General features: G+C 35.8%; 1 long non-coding RNA gene across 2 annotated transcripts in view; it reads left to right on the top strand.

Moving 5' to 3' along the window:
* The window catches only part of LOC116274957, a 152,837-nt gene that overhangs the window by 11,933 nt on the left and 118,121 nt on the right, over positions 1–22,783 (top strand). For both annotated transcript variants that reach the window (XR_004183823.1, XR_004183822.1), the window contains one exon: positions 3,750–3,819. This is a non-coding gene — a long non-coding RNA (uncharacterized LOC116274957). The remainder of the gene's footprint in view (positions 1–3,749; positions 3,820–22,783) is intronic.

Raw genomic sequence — 22,783 nt, 5'->3', positions numbered from 1 at the left:
ATGTTAAATGTGCTGAAGTAAGGTGGATAGGTTGTCTGCACAATAAGTGATTGAGGATTAGGGACCAGATATGAATATAGCTTCATTATTGGTGATAGATGATGAGAACAATGGCGAAAGTTACTTTGGAAATAAAAAAGACAGCACAGTGTTGTTAGAACCATTTCGGAAGATTTATCTAGAATCTAGTGATTGGTGAGAGACATGGGGAGGAGAGAAAAATGTAATAAACATGATAGGCCTGCATGCCTGGAAGTACCTTTTATGAAGGAACATAGGAGGAGAAAGATAATTGGAGAATGAGAGATTTTGCAACCGGCATGACCTAGGTTATATTTCGATAATGTTAACTTTCAAATCTCAGTAGATTAAAATGGAATAACCAATATTCATTTCATGTTGTTACTGCATGTTTATTTTGGCCTGGCTGGCATTTCTGCTCCACATTTTCCTCACTCTGGGGCCCAGGTTGACAGATCAACCATTATCTGGAAAGTTACCAGTTGCTTTGGCCCAGGTAGAGGGAGAATCTGAGGGTCTAGAGTCAGAAATTACTACAGCCTGGAAGTGAGAGTGGCAACTTTAAATCATTGTCAGGTGACACTCTCTTCTTCTAATGCCAGTCAAGTGGGATATTTCCTGTTCATTGCTTATGGCCTCACCCCTGATTTACTTCCCCCAGCATTATTGAGGCATAATTGACAAATAATAATTGTATATTTTAAGATGCAAAACATGGTGTTTTGATGTGTGTACACATTGGGAAATGATTACCACAATCAAGCTAATGAACTTATTTATCATCTTACATAATTAACTTTTTTTGTGGTGAGAACACTTAAGATCTACTCTCTTAGCTCATTGTAAGTATACAATGCAGTATTATTAACTATAGTAACCATGCTATACATTAGATCTTCAGACGTATTCATTTTGTATAATGGAAATTTTATCTCCTCTGACCAGCATCTCCCCAGTTCCCCCAACACACCAGCCTCTGGCAACCACCATTCTACTCTCTGCTTTTAGACTCCATATATAAGGGAGATCATGCAGTATCTATCACATGCAGATATCTAGTTTTCCAACACCATTTATTGAAGACACTATCCTTTCTCCACTGTATGTTCTTGGCAATTTTGTCAAAGATCAGTCGACCATATATATATATATATAGATTTACTTTAGTTCTCTCTATTCTGTTTTATTGGTGTGTATGTCTATTTTTATGCTAGTATCCTACTGTTTTGTTTACTATAGCTTTGTAATATATTTAAAAATCAGGAAGTGTGATACCTCTAGCTTTATTCTTTTTGCTCACTATTGCTTTTGCTCTTGGGGACTTTTGTGGTCTCATATAAATTTTAGGATTTTTTTTCTATTGATAGGGATTACATTGAATCAGCAGAGCACATTGGGTAGTAGGGTCATTTTAACAACATTTATTCTTCCAACCTGGGAACACAGGAAACTTTCCATTTATTTGTGTCTTCTTAAATTTGTTTCATCAATGTTTTGTAGTTTTCAGTGAACTGAAAGTGGACCCCTGGTTCAGTTTACTCCTAATATTTTATTCTTTTTGAAGCTATTGTAAATGGAATAGTCATCTTAATTTCTTTTTCAGATAGTTCATTGTTAGTATATATTAATGCAGATTGTTCAAGAGTGTGATTTAAAATTTTTATATTTTTGTGAATTTTAATTTTCCCTCCCATTATTGATTTCATGCCACTGGGGTCCAAAAAAATACTTGATATGATTGCAGTCTTCTTAAGTTTGTTAAGACATGTTTTGTGGCTTGTGATTATATAAATATGATCTATCCTGGAAAATTTTCCATGTACGCTTGAGAAGAATGTTTATTCTGTTGCTGTTGGATGAAATGTTCTATATGTCTATTAGATCCATTTGGTTATAGGTTATTCAAATCCAATGTTTCCATATTAATTTTCTGTCTGGATGATCTATCCATTGTTGAAAGTGAGTATTGAAGTCTCCTGCTAGCAGTATATTGCTATAAATTTCTCCCTTCAGTTCCATTAATATTTGCTTTATATATTTATATTTCTAATGCTTTATATATTTATATGCTCCAATGTTAATATTTGCTTCATATATTTTTATGTTCCAATTTATACCCAATGTATCTGGTCCAACATTAGAATATATATATTATATATATATATAAAAAATCATTTTTCATCTCTTTATTCTTAGCCTATGTGTGTCCTTAAAGCTAAAGTGAATCTAGTGTAGACAGTGTATATTTGGTCTTGTTTTTTTTTTTTTTTTAATCCATTCAGCCAGTCTGTCTTTTGAGTGAAAAATTTAATCCATTTACATTTAAAGTAATTATTGGTAGGTAAGAACTTCTTACTGAAATTTTGTTTATTTTTTTTATCACTGGTTTCTACTTCCTCTGTTCCTCTTCTTCCATTTTTGTTGTCTTCCTTTGTCATTTGATAAGTTTTGTAGTGGTATGCTTTGATTTCATTTTCTTTATCCTTTGTGTATCTACTAGAAGTTTTGTCTTTGTGGTTACCATGAGGCTTACATAATCTTATAGCAGTCTATTTCATGCTGATAACAACTTAACTTTAACTGTGTACAAAAACTCTACACTTTTAATTCTCCTCTTCCCACATTTTATGTCATTGCTGTCACAATTTACATCATTTTATACTGTGCATCCATTAACAAATTATTGTAGCTATGATTATTGTTAATACTTTGTCTTTCAACTTTTACACTAGATTTTAAAAATCTTTTGTGCATCACCATTACAGCATTAGAGTACTCTGAATTTGACTATTTATATTTATTAGTGAGTTTTGTACTTTTATATGTTTTCATGTTATTAATTAGTATTCTTTAATTTCAACTTGAAGAGAACCCTTTTTTGCATTCCTTGCAAGGCAGGCCTTAGTGGTGATGAGCTCTTTCAGCCTTTGTTTGTCTGTGAAAATCTCTATCTATCCTTCATTTCTCAAGGACAGCTTTGTCAGTTATAATATGCTCAGCTGGCACTTTTTCCTTTCAGTACTTTGAATATATCATCCTACTCTTTCTTGAAATGTCAAAGTTCTGCTGAGAAATTCACTAATAACCTTATGGAGGTTCTTTTGTATTAGTCACTTTTCTTTATTTTATTTTATTATTATACTTTAAGTTCTAGGGTACATGTGCACAACGTGCAGGTTTGTTACATATGTATACATGTGCCATGTTGGTAGTCACTTTTCTTTTGTTTCAAAATGTTCTCTTTGTATTTGAGTTTTGATAATTTGATTTCAAAAAGATTCCTATTTAAATTTGGGACATCTCAACTTATTGTATTATAACCAAAATATCTTTATGATGCCTTTTTATTTTACTGGCAAACAGTGATAAGCTATGTTGGACAAGACTGAAAAATAATTTGGCCTAAGAAATAGAATAGAGAATAAATTTTTAGTATTAATTCCTAAGTCGTTTTGGGATTAATTTAGTTAATATGTGGTTTTGGCATATTTTAGTGTCTTCTGGGAGAAAACTTTATACTGCTGAAATTGTCGTCCTGGGATAAAAAACAAATGGTCTTACAAAGGTGAGAGCAGATAATTTTGATAGACTGCTGATCTCTCTGGAGGGTGATGTCTCCATACCTGGTTATTCCTAAAATATTGGTTAAGCCTAAAAGGTAGAGATGAAAGAAAAACTGAGAAGTGTTGGGGTAAATACTTATTCCGTTCTTCTGATGTCTCTTACAGGTAGAAGGACATCTTTCTCCTCTGTGCTCCTTGCTTTTCCTCATGAGAGAAGAATGGACTAACCTCATTGGTGAGTTTGGGACAAGGAACAGAGCATGTTTGGCATATTATTATTTCCCTTTTGTCTTTGCGATTCTTCTCTCTGTAGAGAGATCTGATATGCTCTTGGTTATATGGGGAAAGGACTTCCATTGTTCAGTGCTGATAGTGACTGAAGTGTAAGTATCTAATTCTGGATAAGGGAGTTTTAGGAACATCTTTTTTTCTCTAAAGCCATCTATTCCAATCCAGTTTAATCTATAATAAACTTGATATTTTTATCTGGTCTTCCTCACATTTTTGCTTTCAATTGGCTTGTATCTGACAGGGAAGAGAGTATCATATAAGCTGTCTTCAAACCTCAGCAGTCTTTATGTTATTTTGAATAGGTATGCAATTTGTAAACATATAGGCTGGTCAATGCTTAGGTGAAATTGATTGGTCAATGGTTCATTTTTGGAACATTTTCAGATCCAGAAATATTTGCTATTTACAAATATTTCCAAAGGCATTCTTTTTTTTTTTTTTTTTTTTTTTTTTGAGACGAAGTCTCGCTCTGTCGCCCAGGCTGGAGTGCAGTGGCCGGATCTCAGCTCACTGCAAGCTCCGCCTCCCGGGTTCCCGCCATTCTCCTGCCTCAGCCTCCTGAGTAGCTGGGACTACAGGCGCCCGCCACCTCGCCCGGCTAGCTTTTTGTATTTTTTAGTAGAGACGGGGTTTCACCCTGTTAGCCGGGATGGTCTTGATCTCCTGACCTCGTGATCCGCCCGTCTCGGCCTCCCAAAGTGGTGGGATTACAGACTTGAGCCACCGCGCCCGGCCTCCAAAGGCATTCTAAATTATTTGGTTGAACAAATAAAAGCTGATGCATAAACAAAGTTTAAAAACCGGAATACCATTCTGACTTTGGATAATGGGTTACTAGAAGGTTTGTGGGGTAGATAAATGAATGTGATAAGTAGCCAAATATTTTGAGATGTGTTAAAGTGAGATGTATCTCAGACGTGAGGATGGTCTTGGAAAAATCAGAAAACATGTTCAATCAGGAAACATGGTCAATGAAGAGTTTGGTGTGTGATTGTGCAGTGTTAGTAAGAGAAGGCATCAGTGATTGGAGAAAGAATTTGTGTACGGCTATATAAGTGTGCATTTCTGTGTGTGTGTAGGGTGTGTGTATATATGTTTATGGTTGTGTGGATGAGCATATGTGTGGGTGGGTGGGTGACTGAGTGTGGGTATGTATGGGTGTGGGTATGTGTGGTGTGTTTTTGGGTGCATGTGGTTGTTTGTATGTATGATTGTGTATGGTTGGGTGAACGTGTATAGTTGTATGGTGTGTGTTTGCCTGGTTGTGTGTGTATGTGTGTGTCTGTGTGTATAGGTATGGGTGTGGCTGGTGAAGGACGTGGGTGTGTCTAGGTCTGTGTGTATGCATGTGTGTATTGGTATGACGGGTACGAAGTGCACAGCAGAGGGCAGATGAAAGAAAAATGCTTATATAGTGACAGAAGACAACAATTTCCTCAGTGAATTTCAAAATACATCTTGGGGAAATATCAAACAAGTGTTGACTTTTCAGATATTTGTACTAAAATTTAACCTGAAAGGTTAGAATTTTCTTTTAATTAAGACAATTTGAAGAAGCACAATCAGAGCCTGTGAACAATCTTTTGCAAACTGAGACAGTAGTCCTAGAGAACCTCACATATGGTTGGGCAGTTTCTGTGCATAGTGCACATTGCTCCTAGTAAGGATGGGGGTAGGGGTTGAAATTCAGCTGTTTCTTTTTTTGCTGAGTCGTGAGCCCTACATCCAGAATGGGTGCCTTTTTCTAATTTGTACAATAATATCCTGAGGTCCTAGATAGCATAGTGGGATGGGGTTTTTATGGTTTATTTTTCCATGTGTGTCTTAAATGTATACTTACCTCTCTCTGGAACAGTTCCTGTTAATGGGTACAATTTCTCCTGGCCTAAAGGAACAAGTTTATTTTCAAAAAAAAAAAAAAAAGGCTGATCTGGAACCTGAGAAATTTGGACAAATTTACCGACAAGCACTTTAGAGGCTTACGGACGACATTTGTTGTTTGTCTAGGAAAATGTGTAGGTAGCCTTTTTTCCTTCCTGAACTCCTACTATGGTTTTGCTCTTTTTCTTAGCTCTTCCCAGATAGATTTTATTTAATAATAATTTTAGATATTTGTGTTTTGAAAAAGATCTCTTGAAGAATAAAATCTCTAAGACATCTAGGAGTGAATTTCTAGTGCCGCAAAGAAGCCTCACAGGAGCATGGTGTTGGAGAGTGGGGTGGGCTCATAAATCCCATTGTGACAGCATTGATTTGTTCCTTCTAAGAGATACACATTTCTCAAATATTTGAAGAAATCAGAAGTCCTCAGAAAGACACCTGACGAGTCCTTCTCTCAGGAGAGCAGACTTCAGATAAGAGATTAGTGGAAGGTTTGTGGGCTAGATAAATGAATGCGATAGCCAAGTATTTTGAGATGGGTCAGAGTAAGACCAAGTATTTTCAAGTTGTGCATATAGAGAATTAATAACTCTAAGAAATCTAAGGGAAAGATTGCATATGAAAAACTGAGAAGGAGTTGCAATGGATCATCCTAAGGAGGGGTTTACCTTTGCCAGCCTTTCCAGTGTGCTGAGTCTAGGGCAAACAGTTTCTCAAGCCTCATTTATCCTTTTATAGCACATTAATAAAGTGATTCACTTGTTTGTCAGCACTTTTTACTCTATAAAGCCTCAAATTGACATCAATCACATATGCCAAGGTGTACAGAATAATAAATGCATCTTTCTCCAAATCTAACTGCAGTGGATTCATACAGCCCCTTTTAATTTACTTTATCTAAGCTATATATTTTAACTCCTTATAGGGATCAGCTTTCTGCATGCCTAGGCAGTTATTTGAAGGACACAGGATTGTTTCTTCCATCACCCTCTGTATTTCAGCCTTCCTTTCACTAATATGTCACTGATGTATTAATTTCTAACATGAATCATGTATATGTCTTTGCTGAGGAACTATAGGGAGTTACATAATATAGTTTAAAAAGGTGAAGATATCATATGCAAACAGACCTTGAGTTCAAGTCCTCAGTCTGCTAATTGCCAGATGTTTGACCTTGAGAAACTAATTTAAATCCACTGAACCTCAGTTTCTGTATCTTTAAGACTATTATAATGATTCCTAATTTTCAGCCTTTGGGAGAATTAACTTATATATGAGAATTACATTAAATATCTAGCTTAATATCTGACACTATGGTAGGAAAATTTATGTAATTATATTTGTAGAAATTTTACCTCTTTTTTTTTTTTGCAAATCTGAAAATTATAAAAGCCTATTATAAGAAACTTTCAATGGTGATGAGTATAATAGTAGAGATGACCCATTCTTGTAATCATATATTTTTTTCCTCTAAAATCTTACTTGAAGTTTAGAGTGCTAGTTAAGGTCCTGTGTTCTGCTGGTTTAGGAATTGTCATTTTAACTGAAATACATTAGTCTCCTTTTATCTAGAGTTCTGCTTTCCATGGTTTCAGTTACCTATGGTCCACTGTGATCTAGATATATTAAATGGAAAGTCCCAGAAATAAACAATTCATAAGTTTGACATTGCATATCATTCTGAGTAGTGTGATGAAGTTTCATGTTGTCCCACCCTGTTCTGTTCTGGGTGTGAATCATCCCTTTGTCCAGGGTGTGCATGCTGTATATGCTACCGCACTCATTCATTAGTCACTTAGTAGTTCTGTTGATAGTGAAAGAAACAGCACTTTTCCCCATGATTATCTTATTCCCAAAGATCATGACATATCCTCAGATATCAGCATGCAAAAGTGAGGGATAAAGTTTAAATTTTTTCCTAGATTGATTTAAATGTAATTGACAAGTAAAATTGAATTATGAAGTACAATGTGATGTATTGATATATGTATGAGGATGTAGTTGTTTTTGCTAGGGAGGAAAGAATATGGGAGAAATATTCAAAGTTGCATTGACTTGGGGCACAAGAGGAGATATGGTGACCCTGGTCATGTTGTAGTGTAAGTTTGTTTAGTAATCTTTTGATGTAATGTTATTGATTTGATGTTCAACTTTAGCAAATATAACATGCAATCTTGAGTTAGTATAATATTGGTTGGTAATATAACCTTTAAAATCAAAAGACTTAAGAATCCCTTAGAATCAATTTCCTCCTTCCCAATACTGTAGTTTTAAATTATCTCCTTGTGTTTTTATGTAAACTATTTATTGAAGGATAAAATAATGAAAATGTGCAAAATTCATGAATGTACATTTTAATAAATCTTCACAAGTTTTATTTTATACAGATGGAACTAGCGTCTAGATTAAAAATCAAAGCATTGCCCGAAACCCAGAAGTGCCCTTATGCCCCTTTAAGTTACTATCCAATCCTCTTTCCCTGCCATCAAGGATAATTTTATTCTGACTTTTAATACCATAGATTAGTTTCATCTCCTTTTGCCTCTTTGTAAATAGATTTATATGATATGTACTCTTTAGTGCCTTACTTATTTTATTCATGCTATGTTTTGAGATTCATTTTATTATGGGTAGGTATAACTAATTTGTTCTCATTGTTGTATGATATATCATTATATGTAATACTATAATTAATATATCTGTTCTTTTAATGGTGGACATTTTGGTATTATGAACATTTCCAGATTGATGGTATTACAAATAGTGCCATTATGCACATTCTGGTTTGTATCTTTTGTTGACCATACATATATATGTCTAGAGTGTGTATACCACAGAATGAAGTTGCAGGGTGCAGGCTGTACATACATAGATTACCTTTGGTAGATACATCTGAACAGTAGTTGTACCAACTTATACTCTCATCAGTCCATGTATGAGAATACCAGTTCCTCCTTACCAAAGCCAACATTTGGTATTTTCTATCATTTTAATTTTTACCCTTCTGATGCATTTAATTTGAATTTCTCTGATGACCATTTGTATATCCTCTTTTATGAATTGCCTGTGCAAGTCTTCTGGTCATTTTTTTCTATTGAATTGTCTTCCTTTTTCATGTTGATTTGAAGGTGTTCTTTATATACTTTGGGATCATACAGTATATTCTCAGTTGAGTATGTCTTATTTTTGCTCAAAATATGATTGTAAGATGCTTCAATACTTCCTGTTTCTCAGTTGTTTTATTTAGGATAATGGCCACCAGCTCCATCTGTGTTGCTGTGAAGGACATGGTTTTATTCTGTTTTATGGTTACATGGTATTCCATGGGATATTTTCCTTATCCAATCAACCATTTGTGGAGACTTAAGTTGATTCATGACTTTGCTATTGTAAATAGCGCTGCAATAAACATATGAGCACAGGTGTCTTCTTGATAAAACAATTTCTTTTCCTTTGGATAAAAACCCAGTAGTGGGATTGGTGGGCTGAATGGCAGTTCTATTTTGTTCTTTGAGAAATCTCCATACTGTTTTCTGTAGGGGTTAAACTGCTTTATACCCCCCTCCAATGGTGTGTAAGTGTTCTCTTTTCTCTGTATCCTTGCCAACATCTGTTATTTTTTGACTTTTTAATAATAGCCATTCTGACTAGTGTGAGATGGTACCTCATTGTGGTTTCGATTTACATGTCTCTGATGATTAGTGGTGCTGAATCTTTTTTTAAAAAATATGTTTGTTGGCTGCTTGGATGTCTTCTTTTGAGAAGTGTCTATTCATGTCTTTTTCCCAGTTTTCAATGTGGTTATTTGGTTTTTGCCTGTTGAGTTGTTTAAGTTCCTTATAGATTCTGGATATTAGACCTTTGTTGGATGTATAGTTTGTTAATGTTTTCTCCCATTCTGAAGGTTGTCCATTTATGCTGTCGATAGTTTCTTTTGCTGTGAAGAAGCCCCTTAGTTTAATTAAGTCTCACTTGTAAACTTTCATTTTCGCTGCAATTACTTTTGAAGACTTAGTCATAAATTCTTTCCCAAGACTGATGTTCAGAATGGTGTTTCCTAGGTTTTCTTCAAGGATTCTTTGAAATTTTTTTAATTTTTAATTTTTGTGGGTACATAGTACATGTGTGTATTTATGGGGTACATGAGATGTTTTGATAGAGGTATGCAATGTGAAATAATCATATCATGGAGAATGGAGTATCTATCCCCTCAAGCATTTATCCTTTATGTTACAAACAATTCAGTTATAATCTTTTAGTTATTAAATATGTAAAATTTTTGTTGACTATAGTCATGGTTGTGCTATTAAATAGTAGGTCTTATTTTTGAACTATTTTTCTGTACCCGTTAACCATACCCACTCCACCCACCCAGCCCCTTACTATCCTTTTGGGCCTCTGGTAGCCATCCTTCTACTCTCTATCTCCATGAATTCAATTGTTTTGATTTTTAGATCTCACAAACAAATGAGAACATATGATGTTTATCTTTCTGTGCCTGGCTTATTTCACTTAACGTAATGATCTCCACTACCATCCATGTTGTTGCTAATGGCTGGATCTCATTCTTTTATGACTGAATAGTACTCCATTGTGTATAAGCACCACCTTTTCTTGGTGAACACCTAGGTTGCTTCCAAATCTTGACTATTGTGAACAGTGCTGCAACAAACATGGGAGTGCAGATACCACTTTGATATACTGATTTCCTTTCTTTTCAGTATATACCCAGCAGTGGGATTACTGGATCATATAGTAGCTCAATTTTTAGTTTTTCTGAGGAACCTTCAAACTGTTCTCCATAGTGATTGTACTAATTTACATTTCCAAAAACAGTGTGTGAGGATTCCCTTTCATCCACAGCCAAGATGTTGGCTTATGTCTCTTGGATATAAGCCATTTTAACCAGCATGAGACGATATCTCATTGTAGTTTTGGTTTGCATTTCTCTGATAATCAATGATGTTGAGTGCCTTTTCATATGCCTGTTTCCTATTAGTATGTCTTCTTTTGAGAAATGCCTATTCAAATCTTTTGCCCGTTTTCTGATTGGGTTATTAGATTTTTTCCTGTAGAGTTGTTTGAGTTTCTTATACAGTCTGGTTTTTAATCCCTTGTCAGATGAGTAGTTTGCAAATATTTTCTCCTATTTGTGCGTTGTTTGTTCACTTTGTTGATTATTTCCCTCACTGTGCAGAAGCTTTTGCACTCGTTGTGCTCTCATTTGTCCGTTTTTGGCTTGGTTGCCTGTGCTTGTAGGGTATTACTCAAGAAATATTTGTCTACAACAATGTCCTGGTGAGTTTTCCTAATGTTTTCTTGTAGTCATTTCATAGTTTGAGGTCTTAGATTTAAGTCTTTAATCTATTTTTATTTGATTTTTATATGATGAGAGATAGGGGTCTAGTTTCATTCTCCTGCCTAAGGATATTCAGTTTCCCCATCATCATTTATTGAAGAGAATGCCTTTTCCCTACTGTATATTCTTTGCCTCTTTGTTAAAAACGAGTTCACTATAGGTGTGTGGATTTATTTGTGGGTCCTCTATTCTGTTCCATTGGTCTGTGTGTCTGATTTTATGCCAGTACTGTGCTGTTTTGGTTTCTATGGTTCTGTAGAATAATTTGAAGTCAGGTAATGTGATTTCTCCAGTTTTGTTCTTTTTGCTTGTGATATCTCAGGCTATTCTGGGTCTTTTGCAGTTCCATATAAATTTTAGGATTGTTTTTTCTATTTCTGTGAAGAATGTAATTGGTATTTTGATAGAGGGTGAATTGAATCTGTAGATTGATTGCTTTGGGTAGTATAGACATTTAAGCAATATTTATTCCTCTAATCCATGAATATGGAATATTTTTCTTTCCCTCTTCTGTTTGTTTCAACAGTGGTTTATAGTTTTCATTATAGAGATCTTTTATTTCTTTGGTTAAATTAATTTGTAGCTATTTAATTTTATTTGTGACTATTACAAATGGGATTACTTTCTAAAATTTCTTTTTCATATTGTTCACTGTTGGCACATAAAAATGCTACTGATTTTTGTATGTTGATTTTATATTCTGCAACTTTACTGAATTGGTTTATCAGTTCTCATTGTTTTTTGATGGAGTATTTAGGCTTCTCTATGTATAATATATCATCTGCAAAAAAGAATAATTTTACTTCTTCTTTTCCAATTTGGATGCCCTTTATTCCTTTCTTTTGTCTGATGGCTTTAGCTAGGACTTCTAGTACTATGTTGAGTAACAGTGGTGATAGTGGGCATCCTTGCCATGTTCCAGATCTTAGAGAAAAGGCTTTCAGTTTTGTCCACTCAATATGATACTAGCTGTGGGTGTGTCATATATGGCTTTTGTTATGTTAAGGTATGTTCCTTCTATACCCACTTTTTTTTATCATAAAGGGATGTTAAATTTTATCAACTGTATTTTCACCATCATTTGAAATAATCATATGGTTTTTATCCTTCATTCTGTTGATATGATGTGTCACATTGATTGATCTGCATATGGTGAATCATTCTTGCATCCCAGGAATAAATCCCACTTGATCGTGATGAATGATCTTTCTAATGTATTGTTGAGTTCAGTCTGCTAGTATTTTGCTGAGGATTTTTGCATCAGTATTCATCAGAGATGTTGGCCTGTAGTTTATTTTTATTTTTTTTAGTGTGTCTTTGTCTGATTTTGATATTGGAGTAATGCTGGTCTCATAGAATGAGCTTGGATATATTCTCTCCTCCTGAATATTTCAGAATATTTTGAGTAGGATTGGTATTAATTCTTCTTTAAAGTTTTGGTAGAGTTCAGTAGTGAAACCATGAGGTACAGGGATTTTCTTGACTGGGAGACTTTTGGGAGACATTTTTTTTTTTTTGAGTCAGGGTCTCACTCTGTCACCCAGGCTGGAGTGCAGTGGTGTGATCTCAGCTCACTGCAACCTCTGCCTCCCGGGTTCAAGAGATTCTCGTGCCTCAGCCTCCCCAATAGCTGGGATTACGGGTGCCCACCTCCCAAAGTGTTGGCATTACAGACATGACCCACTGCGCCTGGCCACTGGGAGACTTTTTTTTTTTCTTTTTTTGAGACAGAGTCTTACTCCATCACCTGGCCTGGAGTGCAGTGATGTGATCTCAGCTCACTGCAACCTCCGCATCCTGGGTTCAAGCAATTCTCCCGCCTCAGCCTCTGGAGTAGCTGGGACAACAGGCGCATGCCACCACGGCTGGCTACTTTTGTATTTTTAGTAAAGATAGGGTTTCGCCATGTTGGCCAGGCTGGTCTCGAACTCCTGACCTTAAGTTACGCACTCACCTCAGCCTCCCAAAGTGCTGGGATTACAGGCATGAGCCACCATTACTGGCCCACTGGAAGACTTTTATTACAGCTTTGATCTTGTTACTTGTTATTATTCTGTTCAGATTTTGGATTTCTTCCTGGTTCACTCTTGATAGATTGTATGTCTGGGAATTTGTCCATTGTTTCCTAGATTTTCCAATTTATTGGCATATAGTTGCTCATACTAGCCACTAATGATCCTTTGAATTTCTGTAGTATCAGTTGTAATGTCTCTTTTTTCATTTCTCATTTTATTTATTTGTATCTTCACTCTTTTTTTGTGTTAGTCTGGCTAATGGTTGGTCAATTTTGTTTAACTTTTAAAAAAACTAACTTTTTGTTTTATTAATATTTTGTATTGTTTTCTTCATTTCAATTTCGTTTATTTCTGCTACAATCTTTATTATTTCTTTTCTTCTACTAGTTTTTGTGTTTGGTTTGCTCTTGCTTTTCTGGTTCTTTAAAATGCATTATTGGCCGGGCACGGTGGCTCAAGCCTGTAATCCCAGCACTTTGGGAGGCCGAGATGGGCGGATCACGAGGTCAGGAGATCGAGACCATCCTGGCTAACACGGTGAAACCCTGTCTCTACTAAAAATACAAAAAACTAGCCGGGCGAGGTGGCGGGCGCCTGTAGTCCCAGCTACTCGGGAGGCTGAGGCAGGAGAATGGCATAAACCCAGGAGGTGGAGCTTGCAGTGAGCTGAGATCCGGCCACTGTACTCCAGCCTGGGAGGCAGAGCGAGACTCCGTCTCAAAAAAAAAAAAAAAAAAAAAAAACATTATTAGATTGTTTATTTGAAGTTTTTTCTCCTTTTTGATGTAAGCACTTATTGCTATAAACTTCCCACTTAGTATTGCTTTTATTGTATCCTATAGGTTTCGATATGTTGTGTTTCATTATCATTTGTTTCGAGAAATTTTTCAATTTCCTTCTTCATTTCTTCATAGAGCCACTGGTCATTTAGGATCATATGGCTTAATTTCTATGTATTTGTATAGTTTCCAAAATTCTTCCTGTTTTTAATTTCTAGTTTTATTCCATTTTGCTTAGAGAAGATGCTTGATATTATTTCAGTGTTTTTGGTCTATCTTTGAGAATGATTCATGTGCTGAGGAAAAGAATACGTATTCTGCAGCTGTTGGATGAAATGTTCTGTAAATATTTATTAGATCCACTTGGTCTATGGTGCAGATTAAGTCTAATGTTTTCTTTGTTGATTTTCTGTCCAGAAGATCTGTCCAGTGCTGCAAGTGGGTGTTGAAGTCTTCAGCTATGATTGCATTGGGGCCTTTCTTCAGCTATGATTGCACTGGGGCCTATCTATCTTTCTAGTGATATTTACTTTGTATATCTGTGTGCTCCAGTGTTGGGTGCATATATATTTAAAATTCTTATGTCTTCTTGCTGAATTGACCTCTTAATCATTATATAGTGTCCTTCTTTGTCTTTTCTTATAGTTTTTGTCTTGAAATCTATTTTTTCTCATATAATTATTCCTGCTGTGTTTTAGTTTCCATTGGCATAGAATATCTTGTTTCATTTCTTTATTTTCGGTCCATGTGTGTCTTTATGGGTGAAGTGTATTTCTTGTAGGTCATGGGTCTTGTTTTTTCACTCATTCAGCCAGTCTATGTCTTTTGATTGAAGAGTTTAGTCCATTTACATTCAACATTGCTATTAATAAGAACTTACTTTTGCATTTTGTTATTTATTTTCAGGTTGTTTTGTGGTCTTCTCTTCCTTCTTTTTTTCTTTCCTGTCTTTGTTTATTGAAGGTAATTTTCTCTAGTGACATGGTTTAGTTTCATTCTATTTTTGTGTGTCCATGATATGTATTTTGGTTTGAGATGACCACGAGTCATGCAAAAACTATTTTATAACTCATTATTTTAACCTAATAATTACTTAACACTGTTTGCATAAACAAACAAACAAACAGGCAAAAAGAAAAGTAATAGAAACACTATCTTAAGTTCATCTTCCCACATTTTAACTTTTTTATTGTTTCTATTTATATTTTATTGTACTGTCTATGTCTTGAAAAATTGTAGTTATTCTTTTTGATTGGTTCATCATCTAGTCTTTCTACTTAGGAGAAGAGTAGTTTACATATGACAGTTACAGTGTTATATTCCATGATTTTCTGTTTGTTTATGTTATGGCTAGCCAACTGTCCCAGCACCATTTATTAAATAGGGAATTGATATCATTTGGCTGTGTCCGTACCCAAATCTCATCTTTAATTGTAATCCCCATAATCCCCATGTGTCATGGGAGGGACCTGGGGAAGGTAATTGAATCATGGGGATGATTTCCCCCATGCTGTTCTCATAATAGTGAGAGTTCTCACAGACCTTCTGGTTTTATAAGCAACTGGCATTTCCCCTGCTAGTTTTAGTTACTGCAGACTTGTGGTACAGTTTGAAATCAGGTAGTGTGATGCCTCCAGCTTTGTTCTTTTTGCTTAGGATTCTGTTGGCTATACGGGCTCTTGTTTGGTTCCATATGAAATTGAAAGTAGTTTTTTTCTAATTCTGTGAAGAAAGTCAATGGTAGCTTGGTGGTGATAGCATTGAGTATATAAATTACTTTGGGCAGTATGGCCATTTTCACAACATTGATTCTTCCTATCCATGAGCATGGAATGTTTTTCCATTTGTTTGTGTCCTCTCTTATTTCCTTGATGAGTGGTTTGTAATTCTCCTTGAAGAGGTCCTTCACATCCCTTGTAAGTTATATTCCTAGGTATTTTATTTTCTTGGTAACAATTGTGAATGGGAGTTCACTCATGATTTGGCTCTGTGTTTGTCTGTCATTGGTGTATAAGAATGCTTGTGATTTTTGCCCATTGATCTTGTATGCTGAGACTTTGCTGAAGTTGCTTATCAGCTTAAGGAGATTTTGGGCTGAAATGATGGGGTTTTCTAAATATACAATCATGACATCTGCAAACATGGACAATTTGACTTCCTCTTTTCCTAATTGAATCCCTTTTATTTCTTTCTCCTGCCTGATTGCCCTGGCCAGAACTTCCAACACTATGTTGAATAGGAGTGGTGAGAGAGGGCATCCCTGTCTTGTGCCTGTTTTCAAAGGGAATGCTTCCAGTTTTTGCCCATTCAGTATGATATTGGTTGTGGGTTTGTTGTAAATAGCTATTTTTTTTTTCAGCTGAACTCACCACTTATTTATTTATTTATTTATTTTATTTTTTATTTTATTTTATTTTATTTATTTATTTTTTATTATTATACTTTAAGTTCTAGGGTACATGTGCATAACGTGCAGGTTTGTTACATATGTATACTTGTGCCATGTTGGCATGCTGCACCCATCAACTCGTCAGCACACCATCAACTCGTCATTTATATTAGGTATAACTCCCAATGCAATCCCTCCCCCATCCCCCCTCCCCATGATAGGCCCCGGTGTATGATGTTCCCCTTCCAGAGTCCAAGTGATCTCATTGTTCAGTTCCCACCTATGAGTGAGAACATGCGGTGTTTGGTTTTCTGTTCTTGCCATAGTTTGCTGAGATTGATGGTTTCCAGCTGCATCCATGTCCCTACAAAGGACACAAACTCATCCTTTTTATGGCTGCATAGTATTCCATGGTGTATATGTGCCACATTTTCTTAATCCAGTCTGTCACTGATGGACATTTGGGTTGATTCCAAGTCTTTGCTATTGTGAATAGTGCCACAATAAACATACGTGTGCATGTGTCTTTATAGCAGCATGATTTATAATCCTTTGGGTATATACCCAGTAATGGGATGGCTGGGTCATATGGTACTTCTAGTACTAGATCCTTGAGGAATCGCCATACTGTTTTCCATAATGGTTGAACTAGTTTACAATCCCACCAACAGTGTAAAAGTGTTCCTATTTCTCCACATCCTCTCCAGCACCTGTTGTTTCCTGATTTTTTAATGATTGCCATTCTAACTGGTGTGATATGGCATCTCATTGTGGTTTTGATTTGCATTTCTCTGATGGCCAGTGATGATGAGCATTTTTTCATGTGTCTGTTGGCTGTATGAATATCTTCTTTTGAGAACTGTCTGTTCACATCCTTTGCCCACTTTTTGATGGGGTTGTTTGCTTTTTTCTTGTAAATTTGTTTGAGTTCTTTGTAGGTTCTGGATATTAGCCCTTTGTCAGATGAGTAGATTGCAAAAATGTTCTCCCATTCTGTAGGTTGCCTGTTCACTCTGATGGTAGTTTCTTTTGCTGTGCAGAAGCTCTCTAATTAGTTTAATTAGATCCCATTTGTCAATTTTGGCTTTTGTTGCTGTTGCTTTTGGTGTTTTAGACATGAAGTCCTTGCCCATGCCTATGTCCTGAATGGTATTACCTAGGTTTTCTTCTAGGGTTTTTATGGTATTAGGTCTAACATTTAAGTCTCTAATCCATCTTGAATTAATTTTCGTATAAGGAGTAAGGAAAGGATCCAGTTTCAGCTTTCTACTTATGGCTAGCCAATTTTCCCAGCACCATTTATTAAATAGGGAATCCTTTCCCCATTTCTTGTTTTTGTCAGGTTTGTCAAAGATCAGATGGCTGTAGATGTGTGGTATTATATCTGAGGACTCTGTTCTGTTCCATTGGTCTATATCTCTGTTTTGGTACCAGCACCATGCTGTTTTGGTTACTGTAGCCTTGTAGTATAGTTTGAAGTCAGGTAGCGTGATGCCTCCAGCTTTGTTCTTTTGACTTAGGATTGTCTTGGAGATGCGGGGTCTTTTTTGGTTCCATATGAACTTTAAAGCAGTTTTTTCCAATTCTGTGAAGAAACTCATTGGTAGCTTGATGGGGATGGCATTGAATCTATAAATTACCTTGGGCAGTATGGCCATTTTGACGATATTGATTCTTCCTATCCATGAGCATGGTATGTTCTTCCATTTGTTTGTGTCCTCTTTTATTTCACTGAGCAGTGGTTTGTAGTTCTCCTTGAAGAGGTCCTTTACATCCCTTGTAAGTTGGATTCCTAGGTATTTGATTCTCTTTGAAGCAATTGTGAATGGAAGTTCATTCCTGATTTGGTTCTCTGTTTGTCTGTTACTGGTGTATAAGAATGCTTGTGATTTTTGCACCTTAATTTTGTATCCTGAGACTTTGCTGAAGTTGCTTATAGGCTTAAGGAGATTTTGGGCCGAGACAATGGGGTTTTCTAAATATACAATCATGTCATCTGCAAAGAGGGACAATTTGACTTCTTCTTTTCCTAACTGAATACCCTTGATTTCTTTCTCTTGCCTGATTGCCCTAGCCAGAACTTCCAACACTATGTTGAATAGGAGTGGTGAGAGAGGGCATCCCTGTCTTGTGCCAGTTTTCAAAGGGAATTTTTCCAGTTTTTGCCCATTCAGTATGATATTGGCTGTGGGTTTGTCATAAATAGCTCTTATGATTTTGAGATATGTTCCATCAATACCGAATTTATTGAGAGTTTTTAGCATGAAGGGCTGTTGAATTTTGTTGAAGGCCTTTTTCTGCATCTATTGAGATAATCATGTGGTTTTTGTCTTTGGTTCTGTTTATATGCTGGATTACGTTTATTGATTTGCGTATGTTGAACCAGCCTTTCATCCCAGGGATGAAGCCCACTTGATCATGGTGGATAAACTTTTTGATGTGCTGCTGGATCCGGTTTGCCAGTATTTTATTGAGGATTTTTGCATCAATGTTCATCAGGGATATTGGTCTAAAATTCTCTTTTTTTGTTGTGTCTCTGCCAGGCTTTGGTATCAGGATGATCTTGGCCTCCTAAAATGAGTTAGGGAGGATTCCCTCTTTTTCTATTGGTTGGAATAGTTTCGGAAGGAATGGTACCAGCTCCTCCTTGTACCTCTGGTAGAATTCAGCTGTGAATCCATCTGGTCCTGGTCTTTTTTTGGTTGGTAGGCTATTAATTATTGCCTCAATTTCAGAGTCTGCTATTGGCCTATTCAGGGATTCAACTTCTTCCTAGTTTAGTCTTGGGAGAGTGTAAGTGTCCAGGAAATTATCCATTTCTTCTAGATTTTCTAGTTTATTTGCGTAGAGGTGTTTATAGTATTCTCTGATGGTAGTTTGTATTTCTGTGGGGTCGGTGGTGATATCCCCTTTATCATTTTTATTGCTTCTATTTGATTCTTCTCTCTTTTCTTCTTTGTTAGTCTTGCTAGCGGTCTATCAATTTTGTTAATCTTTTCAAAAAACCAACTCCTGGATTCATTGATTTTTTTGGAGGGTTTTTTGTGTCTCTATCTCCTTCAGTTCTGCTCTGATCTTAGTTATTTCTTGCCTTCTGCTAGCTTTTGAATTTGTTTGCTCTTACTTCTCTAGTTCTTTTAATTGTGATGTTAGAGTGTCAATTTTAGATCTTTCCTGTTTTCTCTTGTGGGCATTTAGTGCTATAAATTTCCCTCTACACACTGCTTTAAATGTGTCCCAGAGATTCTGGTATGTTGTATCTTTGTTCTCATTGGTTTCAAAGAACATCTTTATTTCTGCCTTCATTTTGTTATGTACCCAGTAGTCATTCAGGAGCAGGTTATTCAGTTTCCATGTAGTTGAGCGGTTTTGATTGAGTTTCTTAGTCCTGAGTTCTAGTTTGATTGCACTGTGATCCGAGAGACAGTTTGTTATAATTTCTGTTCTTGTACATTTGCTGAGGAGTGCTTTACTTCCAATTATGTGGTCAATTTTGGAATATGTGTGATGTGGTGCTGAGTAGAATGTATATTCTGTTGATTTGGGGTGGAGAGTTCTCTAGATGTCTATTAGGCCTGCTTGCTGCAGAGATGAGTTCAATTCCTGGATATCCTTGTTAACTTTCTGTCTCGTTGATCTGTCTAATGTTGACGGTGGGGTGTTGAAGTCTCCCATTATTATTGTATGATTGTTTTTTAAAAACAAGCTTCTGGTTTTGTTGGTTTTTCTCTACTGTAAGTTTGACTTTCTCTTTTGTTGATTTCAGCTCTCCTTTGCTATTCTTTCCTTTCCATTTTTAAGGTTTGATATACTGTTATTTTTTAAACTTATTGAAGTGGAAGCTTAGATAATCGATTTTTTATCTTTCTTCATTTCTAAAATATGCATTTAAGGCTTCCCATTTCCCCCTAAACACTGCTTTAGGTGAATCACACAAGTTTTTGTTTGTTTGTATTTTTCTTTTTTTGAGACATAGTCTCGCTCTGTTGCCCATCTAGAGTGCAGTGGCACGATCTTGGCTCACTTCAGCCTCTGCTTTGTGAGTTCAAGTGATTCTCCTGCCTCAGCCTCCTGAGTAGCTGGGACAACAGGCGCATGCCACCATGCCTAGCTAATTGTTTTTGTTTGTTTGTTTAAACGGAGTCTTGCTCTTGTCACTGAGGCTGGAGTGCAGTGGTGTGATCTCATCTCACTGCAACCTCTGCATCCCAGGTTCAAGTGAGTTTCCTGCCTCAGCCTCCCTGCCTCAGCCTCCCATTAGCTGAGGTTACCGGCACCTGCCACCATGCTAGGCTAATTTTTGTATTTTTAGTAGAGACAGGGTTTCTCCATGTTGGCTAGGCTGGTCTCAAACTCTTGACCTCAGGTATTCCGCCCACCTCAGCCTCCCGAAGTGCTGGGATTATAGGCATGAGCCACCACACCCAGCCATTTTTATATTTTTAATAGAGTTGGGCTTTTGTCATGTTGGCCAGGCTGGTCTTGAACTCCTTACCTCAAAGAATCACACAAGTTTTGATTTGTGGTCTCTTTTTAATAATTCAGTTTAAGTATTTTAAAATTTTGGCTTCAAGTTATTCTTTGACCAATGCATTATTTACAGTGTATTTTAAAATTTTCGGTCAGTTAGGAATTTCCTAGTTGTCTTTTCTGATTTCTTGCTTAATTCTACTGGGTTCAGGGAACATACTCTGAACTATTTTGATCATAAAATTTGTTGCTTTATATTCAAGTTCATGACTAATTTTGGTAATGGGTCAAGAGGACAAGGTCTGGAATCAGACTGGCTGGCTTCACAGTTAGTCTCTGCTACTTTTAAGCTTTGTAATCTTTGTAAATTATTTAATAATATAGTGTCTTGGTTTTATTATGTACATAACATATTATTTAATACTACCTACCTCATTGGCTTGTAATGATAACTGCATGAAATAATATATGCTACATGCTTTTGTTAGTTGCCTGGCTCATGATAAGCATGAAAAAATACAGGCAATTTTTATTTCTCATGTTTACAGATAATTGAGGTTCTGTGAATAACCTTTTCTGAATATGCTGAATTTTATAGTCAAATATATTTGTATGATATATATGTTGATTCTTAGCTTTATTATATTTTACATTGTAATTTCTGATACAAATTTTTATGTTTTACTATCTGGTTGTGTTTTGGTAGCTCTTGTGTATTTTTATTTTCATTTTTATTATTTCAAAGTGTAATAATTATTTCCTTTTATTTAAAAAAATTTGTAACAAGTATTGATAGCAAGTATTGAATGCAAGTATTGATAACAGTGCTATAAAAGAACTGCTGAAAAAAACTTTCTAAGGTGATCAAAATGCTTTATACCTGTGCTATTCAATGCAATAGCCACTGACCACATGTTGCTATTGAGCACTTAGAATGTGGCTAATGTGACCAAGGAACTGAATTAAAACTTATTTCATTTTAATTAATTTAAATTTAAATACATGTGACTAATGGCTACTTGATTGGACAGCATACACCTATGGTATACTCAGTTCTCTGTTTCATTAAACAATATTCACCAACTCCCCTCTATAAATATACTTCACCTTCCCTTCATCTCCCTGATTTTCTTCCTCTCTTCCCCCTTCCCAATTTTACCTCATTATTTTTTTCTTGGTCATTTTGGTGTTACTTGTAATTTACTTAAATATAGTTATATCTTGATATGATAACAACTAGTGGCTGTTTGCCATATATTTCAGTTCTCTCATTCTGGACACACAATAAGACATCCTTTCCTGATAGCCTTGTGTTTCAGTGAGACCCTGTGTTGAATTCTAGCCATTGAGTTGTGAAGAGAAGTGACAATACTGATATGAGGTCCTTTTCCTCTGCCACTAAGTGTGTTGTGTTTCAGATTGTGGTTCTCTGTCAGTCTGTGTTTGAGTGAAGATAATGTGGAGAAAAGCCACAGCTTGCCCATGATGGGCATTTAACTTGAGTGTGAAACAAAACTGTTGTGTTAAGCCACTGAGATTTGGAGATTGATTTTGCAACTTAACCTAGTTAGTCTGTCTTTACTGGTACACTTAGTTACTTGATTGATCAGCATAAAATCAGTTGGCATTTCTATAAAAGGTGTTAACTCATTTGCCATGTGTCAATCTTCTCTTCCTTCTCTTTTTCAAACATTTGTTACAGTATTTGTAAACAATAATAATGGTAAAAAGTTGTTTTGTTCTATAACAATCTCCACAATTGTTTTATTTATAGTCGTACAGTTAAATAAATGTATTTTGCCACAGTTTCTATATTTATATTTTAGTTAATAGAGACATGAAAGGATTCTCAGTCAGAAAGCAGTAAGAGTGACTTCACTCTTTGCAATTGAGTGGTAATAAGATAATAAAATAATAAAAGGTGGTTAGAGCAGAACAACAAAATTGAGAAGCCATAAAGACAAAACATGGCAGTCTTCATCTAGTACTCTTCATAGGGGAGGATAACCTGCTAA

Source organism: Papio anubis, chromosome 5 (genome assembly GCF_008728515.1).
Source record: "Papio anubis isolate 15944 chromosome 5, Panubis1.0, whole genome shotgun sequence".
In the NCBI taxonomy this organism is placed as follows: Eukaryota; Metazoa; Chordata; class Mammalia; order Primates; family Cercopithecidae; genus Papio; species Papio anubis.
Note: the sequence above shows the minus strand (reverse complement) of the source record. Positions and strands in the feature narration are given on the sequence as shown.